Raw genomic sequence first — 14,146 nt, forward strand, 5'->3', positions numbered from 1 at the left:
AGGACGTTTCCTATCAGATGTCAAATAGACGTTTAGAAAATATCTTTAAGATGTTTATGATTTAGAATGTATGTAAAACTGATGTCTGAAAGATGTTTGTACACGGCAGATGCTTTCCAGATGAAGCGATCCTTAACAGACATCTTGCAGACTACGTGTGCTATCTGGAGGTGGCTTTTTCCACTTTTCTTGCCAAATAGCTGCAAATAAAAAATCACTCAGGCTGAGAAGGTACTTTGTGGTGAGTTCATCAGCAGCTTTTGACATTGATTCTCCAGTGAGTTTATAATAACATAAATAACAGTAATAAATAAATTTGTATTATGTCAACAACAGTTCTCTTTTAATAAAGCCCATTTTCTGGCAGTACATTCTTGGAGAATTATATGATGGAGGTTTGGATTTGTGCATGAAGTGATGACTGGAATGATATGACCTCTGTGCACATGTTAATTCTTAATTCTTTGTTTTGTTGCTTTGAAAATTGCCTGAAATGTGTCAGACATGGCATCTATCAGCATTTTTAGTAGGCCTTCTGTTTTCCATTTATACTATTTTATATTCATATAAATCATAGACTATAAATTACTTTTCAGTAGGCAAACTATGACAACAATTTGTAAGATGTATATTATGGAAAGTATCTCTATGCTAACCACCCATTTTTATTTTTATTTTTTTACCTGTTCATTCCAAACCCCTTCCTTTAGAGATCACCTTGACAATCATGGCCAGTAGGGACCATGCAGTAGTATTTTGCAGATAATTCTGCTGCTGTGCTGGCACTATGAACCAAATCTTTAATGTCACATCAAAAGTGCATTTTTGTCAGTATAGCTGTCAAACACATGCATCAAACACAAGAAAATAATCTGTTCTCTGCCATGTTGGTGGTGAGTCTGCATAGAACACATGGCTGCAGTTTGTGTACTCCAAATCTGACACTTTCACTGGATGAGAATTTACAGATTGTACTCAGCCAGAATAAGTTTTTGCCACCGTGAGTATGTATACAGTACATGTGTATATATATATATATTTATATTTATATTGGTCTAGCCTGAAAATGTAACGAAATTGCATTAAACATGCATGTAATTGTGACTTGTGTTTTGTTTTGTTCCCCATGTGCTCCCTGTGTCCCAGTGTTTATGCCCATATTTGGTTAGTTTCCTGTTCCTGTCCTGATTATGTTGATTTAATTCCAGGTGTTCCCCGTTTATTTCCATTGATCCCAGGTGTGTCTAGTCATCCGCTTGTCTCGTCATGTGTTTAAATAGTTTTCCCTGTATTGTTCATGTCTACATGTGCTACGTGAGTTCTCCGTTTTTCCTTTATGTAATTAAAAGTTCTCTGGATTGATGTACTCCTCATCTCCCTCCATTCCTTGCTCTGCACTCCACTCAGTAGTGCAATCATGACAGTAATGAGGTCCTGTGACAACAATGTAGAATAATATTTATTGTTGCACAATGCACAATACTTTCTATTTGAAAAAAAAAAAAAGTAGGCACAGTATACTTGGTGGTATTCTAGCATTATATCAACTGAAGATGATTTTCAAGCACCTGTGTGGTTGAATTAATATGAGCATCAAGTTTTCCATCATTTTGATTGTATCTTGGAATTTAACATTATTCTGTCCGCCCGCAAGTGGAGTTAGTTGATGAAATACAGATGTGACTGTGAATAATATTGTCTATTCAGAAGACATATGAGTGGAAATGAGACCCCCAGAGATGCATACTGAAGATCAGCTGTCTGTGTGTGTGTGTGTGTGTGTGTGTGTGTGTGTGTGTGTGAATCGATACCTGCGGGTCTCAATACCTCTCAGATAAGATCTTATGGCAATATTATGTTATTACAGGATAATTACAAGATTATTAAAAAAAATAAGTTAATAAAACAAAGAATATTTAAAAAAAAATTGTGTGTTTTTGTTCACATCAAAATTTCATATTTAATTTGATGTCAAGTCAAGTTTATTTGTACAGCGCTTTTCACGATACAAATCATTGCAAAGCAACCTTACAGCAAATTAAGTTTCTACAATATTTAGTGGTAGCTTATCAGTGGTGACTGTCAGTTAATGTACATATGGCAGAAATGTATGGAAAAATCAATTTAAGACATAATAAAACAGACGATAAACACTGTTAACAGCAATTATTATATGATGCAGTCAAACTTATAGCAAAATGTGGTCCAGTGCGTTGTGATTGGCCGAATACCTCAAGCGTGTGACGGAAATGTTACGCCCCTTACCATGTTGTAATGCCCTGTCCGGCCGGAGCGACGTGACAAAAACATTAAAACCCATTATAAACGAGGCATTTGTTGTATCCAGTGGGGACATAATTATGGATTATAATGACTTATACTGTCTTTTTACGCGTTGTGTTGCATCGCGCCGCATAAACATAAAACCATGTCTGCATTTGTGATCGGAGAAATTATAAACAACAAGTGTTACTCTACATCTGTAATTTGCCAGTTCACTAGGATCTAGTTGTGGTTTCTTAAATAAGAGGCTTAATAACCACCAGCTTGAATGGTTTTGGGACGTTTTGGGTGTTTTAATCCTGCTGGAAAATGAAATCAGCATCTTCAAAAAGCTGGTCAGCAGAAGGAAGCATGAAGTGCTCCAAAATTTCTTGGTAAACGGGAAACGGACACAGTCTTTATAGATTGGACAGCACAAGTACTTCTGTCATTTAAGCGGGTAGAACACAAGTCATCAGGGCAGTTATTTGAGATTTGACTTACTACTCATATGGAGCGTAGCTGTTGGAGATGTTGTCCGACATGAGTTCCGCTCCGACTCTGCTGGGGTGCATGCCATCAGCGCGAAAATGCCTTGGACGCTCCCAGAAAAGATTCCAATTATTAACAAAGAGCAGTTTCTGTTCTTTACACCATGCCAATAACCATTAATTTAAAGCAAAAAGTCTACTGAAACTTTCGTGTCCTCGTCAATACGTGGGAAGCGGTCCTGACACGATGATCGTCGTCGCGGGTGATGTGCGGCGCACCGTCTCGATCAGGCTCCTGAAGTCCCTCTTCAGTGCCTCCGTCTGCCGCAGCTTGGTGTCGTTGTAGGATCTATGTCTCACGACAGACCCACCTACATGATGGAGACACACACATCAAACCCGCACATTCCATGGAGGGTTTTCGAGGTTCGTCTCCCCAGCCATCTGCGTTAACCCCCGCGTGTAGCACGACCGCTCCGGTGCTCTCGTCACCCTTCAGGATCGCGAGTATCTGCGCAGGAACATCGAGAACACGAGCACCAGGGAAACAGTGAGTGTGCACTTTACCTTCAGCTAACGTAGCACGGACGTGCCGGACGATGGAGTCTCCGATGATCACAGCGTCGTGTTCCGTCTCGCGGAGGGAAGTGAAGCGGTTCCGTAGATCTCGAAGACCGGAGGGGGAGAGGTCGTCGCCTGGGGCCTGGCTCGCGTCTTCCATGGCGGGTGCACCCAGGGTCCGTGGTGTCCCGGCGCCGGGGTGAAGGACATCTGGGAAGATCACGTCCTGGGTGCACTGGGCCTGTTCAGAGAAACACACGGAGTAGAGGTGGTGGGAGAGTTAGCAGCGCACTGTATACTTACCTCGGACTTGTGAGCGTCAGCCTGGGATGTTTCCAGCACGGCTCTCCGCACTCTCAGCTGGGTCTGCCTCTCCACCAGGTCGCGGATCTGCTTCTCCACGGTCTCCAGCTCGAATGCAGCTCGAACGTGTCCTCACCTGCACTCAAAGGTAGACACACATCTGCCATTAAAGCAAGTAACAGTGAGTAAAACAATGGTAATGTGTGTGTGAATAGAGTATTAGTAATGTAAGCGAGATTAGCGGCAACCACGCTGGCGATGCTAGTGGGCTATATTCTAATAGCGGAATCGGGAAGTCAAAATAGAACTAGTGATAACAAGGCGCTCTGATTGTTTTTGTTGTAGAATACGATAGGGGATATATTCACATGTTATAGAAACTAAAATGATGGTGTATAAAATTGATTTTAAGATAAAAAATTTGACGACAAAGAATTAACTTGACGGAGCTCAAACTCAAAACACACGGCAGCAACAAACAGGAAGTGGCGTGTGTGTGTGATTGTCTGGTGCTTTTTTGATGTGTTGCTTGCCATTTCTTTTAAATTATTTTTTTCATTTACATTTACATAGTCTATTCAGAAGACTTATAAGGTTTTTACTAGCAATTACTAGCAATTTACATGCAATTTCTGAATGAAAATTGTTTCAGGCAAATCCCACACCATAATTGTGAGAGTCAGAAAACTCAGTTTGAGATGAGATTATTTTAAACACTTACACTGATTAAATATAATGTGTCCAGAGTTTTAAATGAACTTTCACTCACCAGCCAATTTGGCTAGTAAAAAATTGAGTTACCAGGCATTAATGGCTAGTTTCTACTAGTCAAACAAGAAATATCAGACAACCAAAATAATCACAGCTTAGATATAAATATATTAATTATCATATTGAAATGTATTAATTACAGCCATTAAAAAAAACCCAACCTGGCGTCTGATAATAAAAATGCCCCAAAATATAATAAAATGATGACAAAATTATATCACAGCAATGTAATTTCATGATAAAATTTCCATGCCCTCATGTCAGTATATTGACTGCAGATGGTGTTATGGTGTTTTCTATATGGTGTTAGCATATAAATCCCCCAAAAACCTAAACAGTCTCAATTACTAAGCCGTTTTGATTTTCTGAGCAGCATGACGTCATACTGCTCAGGCCCCGCCCACGACTGCTGACAGACTGTCCCGTATTAGCATATTTCCGCCCCCAGCCAGTGGTACGCTCAGTGCCGTTTAGCGACCATATACAGTATGTAGCTACAAAGACTATAGAATACCCAAGGACGTATCACTCGTATAGTTTTGAATAGGGAAAAAAAGCAATGCTCAATATGGCCGCTCAATCGAATGAAGCCAATAGTAAAAGAGCCAATGCTAATCTTTAAAGTCAGCACATCACTGCTGCTGCCGTTAGAAGTCCTGGTTGCTATAGAAACAGTCAGCGTTCTGAGACGTGCGCTCAGGACTGCCATGCGCACTGGCTGGTATAACCTGAAAAATATGCTTTTTTTACGCTATTTGAGCAAAAGAAACAACATTCATGAGACAGTTGCTGTCAGATTTCATTGAATATAATATGAATAAAAAATGAAATTTAATCTTAAGCTTGGCGAACAGTTTTGGAGAATTTGATGTTTCCCCATTCAAAGAGATAGGAGCTGCACTTGCATGCCGAGAGGCGTTTTAAAGATGGCCGCCGAGTGACATGACTTGCCGTAAAGGAACTTTGGTAGCTACTGTAGATCCCCTATTAGCGGCTGTTTCTTTGGACCGCTATATGTAAGCCATCCGCTATCTTGGAATGTCAAAGCCAGTCCATGAATATCCGAGAGCAATGCCGCTGCATCTGCACTGCAACTGTAGTTATACGCATGTATGAATATCTGAATCTTCAGTAGACTTCAGAAGATGCTTTTGTCAAACTAACACAATACAACAAGACGAAGCTATTAGCTAACAAGGCATTTAAAAGATACTTTAGTTTAAAAACCTGTAATATTGAGTTAATACATATTAAAAACACAGACCAACACATTCTTACCTGTGAAAGTTTATCCAGTTTCTTCAAGAATTTAAATGTAGGTGTTTTTTTACAAGATGCTGCGCAATGTTGTTGCATCTTGAAACTCATTGATTTTTATTGTGAGTGACGACATACAGACCATGAGATGGCAGATGCTTCGACGTGTCTGGAGTGGTCGAATGTGGAATCTACCTACATATCTACCAATGTATCATAAGCAATGCAGGTGTTTTGTAGTTGGATGTACAAGTGAACAAAAAGTCTTAATTTTTTTCCGGACATCAGAGCCACTGAGGACACAGTGGATTAGTTTTGTACCCTATCGACAGTTCACTCTACATTAGGAGAATCGCTGTGGGATCTCCTCCCCTTCTCCAGATTCCTGAAGCCTTATAAGATAATGCCAATAAACTGGCCAATTGTCACTACTCAAGCAAATTGCATGCGAACACTGTCAAGCTCGCGGGCAGTATAGGACCTGCCCAAAATGGCACACTTCATGTGTTCTGGTTTTCTTGCGGACTTACAACGGCCACCGCATGCTCGTTTTCTGTAAGTCCATGAGACTGTAGTGTGTCCCATTCGTTATTTTAGCTTTCAGAAGGGTGCTCGCAAACGCCCCCCCTTTGCGGTCCCTATGCACCCTTGATGCGCACTTCTGCCGAGTCCGCATTGAGGCGAGCTCTGCAACAGACTTCTATCCGACAGTCAAAGCGGCATTACGTCACGAAAGTGTGGACTCAGAGGAAGACCGCGAGGGTTTAGGGTGCGATTTGGGACAGGGCCATAAATGCGGCGAGAGCGACAATTGTCTCAGAATCTTCTCCTTCACACTGCCATCGTCGAAGAGGCACCAGAAGATACTACAACTACTTCACCGCATTCGATGGCAACTTCTGTCATATTTGCGCAGGCCCCATCGACCAGCTGGACCCACATGAAATTTGTTAAATTGCAACTCATTATTACAAATGTGGAATTGCAAATATATTTGAGTGGGTCAAACAAGCACTCTAAAGTCCAGCTAATTGCATTTCATATCATTTTAAACTACATTTATACATTTAAATTATGTGGCTGAAAACTTAAGCGGCTGAAAACATTACAGTCAGTTCACACTAAAATATATTATTTTTATATTAAGTACTCTTTTAAAACTGTGTTACTTCTTTTTGACAAAGGTAGGTCCAACCGTCCAATTAACCAACAGTTAGCATGCTCTGTGATTGCAGGTATAAAGAGATCGCCACCGAGTAGCGCTCCTGGACTGCAGTGGTCCTGTGTTGGTTGATGTCTTGTCTGCTGGGTTTCACCCCTCTTTTTGGTTGGCATAATGGCGATCCCCAGTCCTCCCTACTCCTTAACTCTTCCCATACCAACTGCACCTTCTTAGCTGCCATCTCTCTGCCTTATATGGTCTACTTCAACTACTTGGGCTGCATCCTACTCCCCTTGGCAGCCATGATTCTTCTTTACGCTCTTGTCTTCTACAGTCTGCGCAAACGCCTCTTCAGACTTCAGCGCCTGCTGAATTTAAACTAAGGGCTTTTCTAATCAAGGAGAAGAGGCTGGCACGTTCTCTGGCTCTGGTTCTCCTGCAGTTTGCAGCATGTTGGATGTGGCATAATGGCGATCCCCAGTCCTCCCTACTCCTTAACTCTTCCCATACCAACTTCACCTTCTTAGCTGCCATCTCTCTGCCTTATATGGTCTACTTCAACTACTTGGGCTGCATCCTACTCCCCTTGGCAGCCATGATTCTTCTTTATGCTCTTGTCTTCTACAGTCTGCGCAAACGCCTCTTCAGACTTCAGCGCCTGCTGAATTTAAACTAAGGGCTTTTCTAATCAAGGAGAAGAGGCTGGCACGTTCTCTGGCTCTGGTTCTCCTGCAGTTTGCAGCATGTTGGATGCCTCTGCATCTCATGATATATATATATATATATATATATATAAAACATTTCTGTCCAACTCACTTCTGAAATGATGGCTACGCCCCTGCATTATAATATTCTCAAATATTTGACTACAGAGAGTTTCATTTTATTTCATTTGTACAAGTTTGTGTCTAAACTTTATACTTGATTGTGTGGTTAGTGTTACTGGATGCCACTGTCATTTTGTTGACATGGTTCATGTGTTCAGATGAAGGCTGTAACATGCAGGGCTTTAGATCAAAGTCTAACTTGACGAGTTTTGTTTACATGTTAATATTTATACACGGTTACATTTGTTGCCAGCCAACTTTGTGAAAAAAACTAAAAACTGGATGGATGTTTATGGTAACAAGCTATGAAATATAGTATATGACTAACCTTATTAGATGGAAGAGTTTTGCTTGAATTAGCGTCACAGTATTGGCATGCCATTGTTGTATAAAATGTATTATGCATATATTGTGTTCTATAAAAAACAAAATGTTATATATATTAAGACGTATTTTATCAAATTTTGGTCAAAGTTCATGGTATGTCAGCTTGTTTTCATACTACAGTCTAGTCTGTTTTGAGATTTTAGCTACACACTTTGAAAAGTTTACTGTAAATATCAAAGAATCCTCTCATAAGCTACACTTGATTGGCAAATATAATTTTCACTAATAAAATCATATTTTCTAAAGCTCTGATCCTTTATGCAAAAGCTCCTTAAACGACATGCCTACAAAATAATACGTGTTTATTCAATTTGTTTGTTTTATATGATTTTATAAAGATTGCACAACAAAGGAATACACACAGCAGCACAAACTGTTTAACCTCTAACTTTTGTCAACCGAGACAAGATAACTGTTAATATATGTATAAACTGCTCCGAATCAACTTCAAATTTAAAATAAAATCAAAAAGGCAAAATAGTGTTAAATAAAACTGTATTTTATTAAAAGAACAAAAACACATCATGCATATTGTGCTGTTCTATATATTTTTTACATTCTCTGAACAAGGCCAACATGCATTGTCTGACTGAAAATGAATTTCCTGTTATGTGTGACAATCCTATTTGATCGCAAGCCAACATAAATGCTAAATTATTGATTAAGCCATAAATCTGAGTTTAGTAAATCTCTTTTAATCTGATTTGTCTCTTCATATACCAGATCAGCATGTTTAGCTTGCAGCAGAGGAATGGATGTTGTTCAGGCTTGTTAGGTAAAGTGTAAGCCCTATTTCACAATGCACACACACACACACACAAAGCCGCAAGAGTCTCGTTGTGCTGTACAGCAAAGGGATTTCTAGCTTACTGCACAGAGCATTTCCTTTAATGAATGACCATAACCTCTCAAAGGTTTGGTGGAGTGAGAACTATTACAGACTTGATCATTAAATCTACACTACCATTCAAAATTTGAGGTCAGCGAGATTTTTTTAATTTCATTCAAGTCTCTTATGCTAACCAAGGACACATTTATTTCATAAAAAAAAGAGTTGAATATATGAATGTATTGTAAAATGTCATTTATTGCTGTGATCAAAGCTGGATTTTCAGCAGCATTACTCCAGTCTTCAGTGCCACATGATCCTTCAGACATCATCATAATATGCTGATCATAATATGCTGATTTATTTATTTTTGGGTGGAAACAATGATTCAGGATTCTCAGATGCATAGAAAGTTCTAATTCATGATAGAAATCTTTTATAACATTATAAAAGTTTTTACTGTCATTTCTGATTATTTAAATGCACCACAATTCCTTTTATTTATTTATGTATTTATTAACTCTTCTTGATTCAGTCAGATTTACTGAATAAAGCATGTTTTTTGGAGAGTTTGCTCCATTACTTTGCTGTTTCATAAAAGTATTTTTTTGTAGACCGACTTTAGTGAATTACTCATGCTACACTGCTCTGTTTATGCAGGCAGTGCGAATGCTGTAACCTGTAAATATGGGTGCAGAAATAAACACTCTGCTTACATATTCAAAGTGCATGTGGTGTGAAGCAGGCATAGGGTTTAAGCAATATTTAAACTCCAGGGAATTTCCACTAGCAGACAGATAGCTGGTACAACAAGGAAGGCAATAGACTGTATAGTTATCACCTGAACAGGGTTTGATCCCTCCCACCAAACTATACAACCTACTACCTCACCCTGTCAGGACACCAAAGGACAGTCCCATCGCCTGACACGCTTGCGTATGTATGATGGCAACGTGACACGTCAATCCCAGCCCATTTTACTTCTGTAATGTGAGGGAATATCCTTTCCAACTCAATGGAGGAATGCAGACACTTTTTCAAATGAGTCCATGTTGTTTGTGGATGATTTGGCTGTCGCCTTAGGAAAGACAGTAGATTGTATAGTTATCTCAGTGAGAGAGCGCAGGGCTCCACAACTATTCAATCTACTACCTCAGCCCCAAGGACAGCAGAACAGATGTCAACCAGCCAGACAGCAGACCGCTGGATTCCTGCGGGGAGTGAGAGAGACACTGGTTAACACAATCATACAGTCAAACTTTGTTGTAGCTGGACTCCACATAGCATTTTAATGTGCACAAGTACATTTACCCTTGTGAAAAAGGAGTGTGCTTAGTTGTACTAAATGTGCACTCGTAGTGTACTTGAAATCTTAAAAGTAGGCCTATATTTGAAAGCAGCTGAATTACATGCTAATTGACTAAATTACATATAAAGATTACATATACGACACCATATGTGAATTTGAAGATAACCAACTTCATATATCCACTAAACTCAGCTTGACACCAGCTGGTTAAAGTTATTTTAAAAATGAAAAGTGAAGTTAGTTATTAGAAAACCTTGTGCAGCATTTGTTTGTGATGCCACTTGGTTTAATATTGTATTCTGTAAATCAAGGTGCCAAAAAGAGTCCAATTTGGCGCCACTGTTTGTTAAAGCATCATCCGCCTGACTTCAGTCATACAGTCACACCATCAGAATGGCTCTGTCATAGATCACAGAGCTACTTATTTCTATGTAGTTGCAGAAAAACAACAGTAGTTGAAAGCTTGGCATGTGTGTTCTCCAGACTCGAGTCAGCGGCGCTTATTTGAGTCAGAAAAACGAACATGAAAAACCGAGGAAACTGAGAGGAGTTGAACCAGGATGCAGGCTAAGAGGGAAGCGCTAATTTTGAAAGCCAAAGAAATTACTCACTCATTCTAGCGAGGCTGGCATTGGATCATGAAGAAAAAAAGTATTGATCCTTCGCCAGGAATTTTGCCAAAAACTGAGCTCATTCCAACAAGACAACACTGCGTAAGCTGCGCTTTTGAGGTAAACAGACGATGTAAAACATGGCTTCCCCAGCTGTCTCCTGTAGCTGATTCTGCTGTTCCTCACAGCAAAATAGAGGGAAAACAAAATGGCGTTGTTTCGGCCATTTTAGGGTGCGAGTGCTGTGCATTCCTTACAACCTCTGTGAGGTGTGCCTGAAAAACCCATTCACGCGTTCACTGTTCTCAGAGGCTGTTTGCAAGAGCAAGGGTCTCCCTCTCATCGCACTGAAGGACGCCTGGCATCAGTACAACCACAAGAAAGCCAAGATTCATCCTCGAGTCAATAGCGTTCTTTCACACACAACAAAACTAGCAGATATGCTGTGAAAGTATACGTTGCATGCTAGCATACGTTTAGCATGCTAGCACACGTGATGAACCTAAACATCTATCATCAGTACTCTAACATATTAGCATCCAAAACCAGTTTCTTATTTTGAGAATGTTGTAGATTTACAACCCAAGTTTTTTCCAGTGTCTCCTTCTTAAAATTCCAGCAGGACCTTTGATCAAGTGAGACACGCAAAACATTCGCAAAATGGCAATAAAAGCAGTTATTGTGTGGCGTTAAGAGTTGGAGCATGTCTGTTTTGCATAAATAAACATGCAAATCATTTGTTAACATACAAAAGTCCTCTTAGCTAATTAGCATACACATGCTCTTTCTGGCCCATTCCGGGGGACACTGATTGAAAAGTTTTGGCACGCAAACGCAGTCTGCTGGATCACAAAGGAGGAGACAGAAGCTGAGAGATGGCATGGCATGACTTTGCTGTGCCAACTCGGATTTGCTGACTTTTCGGTAAAGGTCAGGTCAAAAGCTGTGCAACAAAACACGCTTAACTATCTTTATCTCTTATCAGTGCAGGTGTGCAATTCATCAGGTTGTGCACTTTTTACAAACACCATCAGATACAGACATGCAATTGTCTTACTTCGATGTAATAAAAATATATAGTTATTAGTATTTAGCATGTTAGATGTTGTATTGTACCAGCTATTCTAGAGCTGCTTCGTTAGTCGAGGACGGTGTTTGGTGCATTACCCGTGAAAGAGGAAAATATGCATATATGGTCTGACAGCTCTGTTGAAAAACAAAAACAGCATATGCTGGTTAGGTATGTTTCGAAGCATGGCAGCTGGTTTAAGCTGGTCATGTGCTGGTGCTAAACTGGTTCTAAGCAACTAGCTCCTGCTCAGAACCAACTAAGGACCAGCTCAAACCAGCTGTCATGCTTCAAAACATACCTAACCAGCATGTGCTGGTCTTATCAACAGGGACGTGTGACATTTGGATCATTTTTAGATTACACAGGGAACTAGTCTGCCCTTCTGTTCCCCAATATGCGGTAATCACGTTGATGGGGATTAACCAGTGCTTTTGGTGCTTTGCCAGGTATTTAGGTCCATTTTAGTGCAACTTAGATTTTTTCATATGTAAATGACCTCTTTAGTCGTGTTTTTAAAATATGTAATGCTAATGCTAATTCAAATTAGACACAAATGCCCTGATTTTTACGACATGGGTATTTAAGAGAGTATTAGAGATTATCTGCTGCTTTTAGTATGGACAGCATGGGTGGCATTGAAAATGGAATCATAAGATATCATAAAATAGAATTGTAGCAATATTTAAATAGCTAGTCTTTTGATGGCTATATCAGTTAGATATATCTATCAACACTTTATTTGACGACTTCAGGAAACATGGATGAGCCCACAAAATTGAATTCTTTATGAAAAGTACACTTAATTGTTCTTCTAAAGGACAAAAAGTGTGTTCAAAAGCAAAATGCTAATGACACAAACAATAAATATGATTAAAACCTCACCCTTAACAGTACAATATGGTACTTTAAGGGGATTTCCACTATGGGACTGAAATGTGACTTTAACTGCCTGCTAAATTTTACACTTAAGTAGATGACATAAATAATACTATAATGACACTGCTACTAAAATGTCATGGCAAAAATTGTCTTAGCTTAAAGCTAACAATTTACATAAGAGCCTATTAAAAACTAGGCTATATTAAATAATGGCATTCAAATGAGGTTATTGATTAGTTTTAGTTTCTGTATGACTGACTTTTAAACAGTGAGTCTCTTAAAGAGATAGTTCACCCAAAAATGAAAATTACTCGGTAATTTAAGCCATCCTCAAGCCAACTGAGTGCATGCAGGCTTAACACAAAATCATAGCGTTAACATAAGCAACTTAGCACTAACAAATCTGCATGTAATACTTCATAGCATTGCATACATTAGTGTCTTATGTTAATAATTCAACATGTTTATTCATTTTAAATCAGCTTTAGCTTATAGCCTACATATGGGAGCCAGATTAATAACGAAATAAGTGAACGTGTTGTGGCATGCATTTTTGTCAAAGATTTCGCCCTGTATGTATCAAACATCTTCATCTGAATTAAAAGAGTGTACATTTTCCCTTTTTCAAAACCTAGTGAACTGCCTTGAAATCTCCTACCTACACAGGCAGTATTATAAGCGACGGATTTGGAAGATTGTGGAAGGCAGAAACTCTATGGATCATACAAATATACACTGGACACTCGACTCATAATTGATCAAAGTCGAGTCTGGTGTTAGCATGTGGCTAAGCTAAAACTATTCTAATACAATTTAAAATACACACTACAATTAATAGTTTCCACGTGACATCACACCCTTACAGGAACGCCCACATGGAGGGCAAAACAAGGCTTTCCTCCACTGACCGACAGTTGTTTTTGCCAGCCAGGTCTTTGAGCCAGTCACATGACTGAAATCTATGAATATTGAGTCAAATACATTTTAAAATGAGAGTATTTATATTAACTTTTTAAAACATTTTGTTATATAATGGCAGCAATCTTGGATTTTTATTTTATTTTTTTGGCTCAAGCAAAGTATCTTATCTTTTGGAACAGGCCTTAAAGTGCTCCCTACGTAGGCAGCTCCCTAGGTTTTGGAACAGAGCCTGTGTTTCTTGTACATGAAAAACCTCACAAAAGCATTTATTACAAATATTCTTGGCTTAATATATCACACCCTGTGATACATGATAAAACATGTTTCTCAAAGTAGCAATTAAACAGACATCAGTGTGTCTCTCAATAAATGTGTCTGCCATTTTTAATTGCCTGCATTTGTTTTACGCCTCACCTATACCACCTCTTGGATTAATCATACACCAAGCATTTTACAGTTACAAAGGAACATCTTACTTCCCTGTCTGAGGATTTTGCAAATCAG

Source organism: Sinocyclocheilus grahami, unplaced genomic scaffold, assembly GCF_001515645.1.
Source record: "Sinocyclocheilus grahami isolate Dianchi unplaced genomic scaffold, SAMN03320097.WGS_v1.1 scaffold245.1, whole genome shotgun sequence".
Classification (NCBI taxonomy): Eukaryota; Metazoa; Chordata; class Actinopteri; order Cypriniformes; family Cyprinidae; genus Sinocyclocheilus; species Sinocyclocheilus grahami.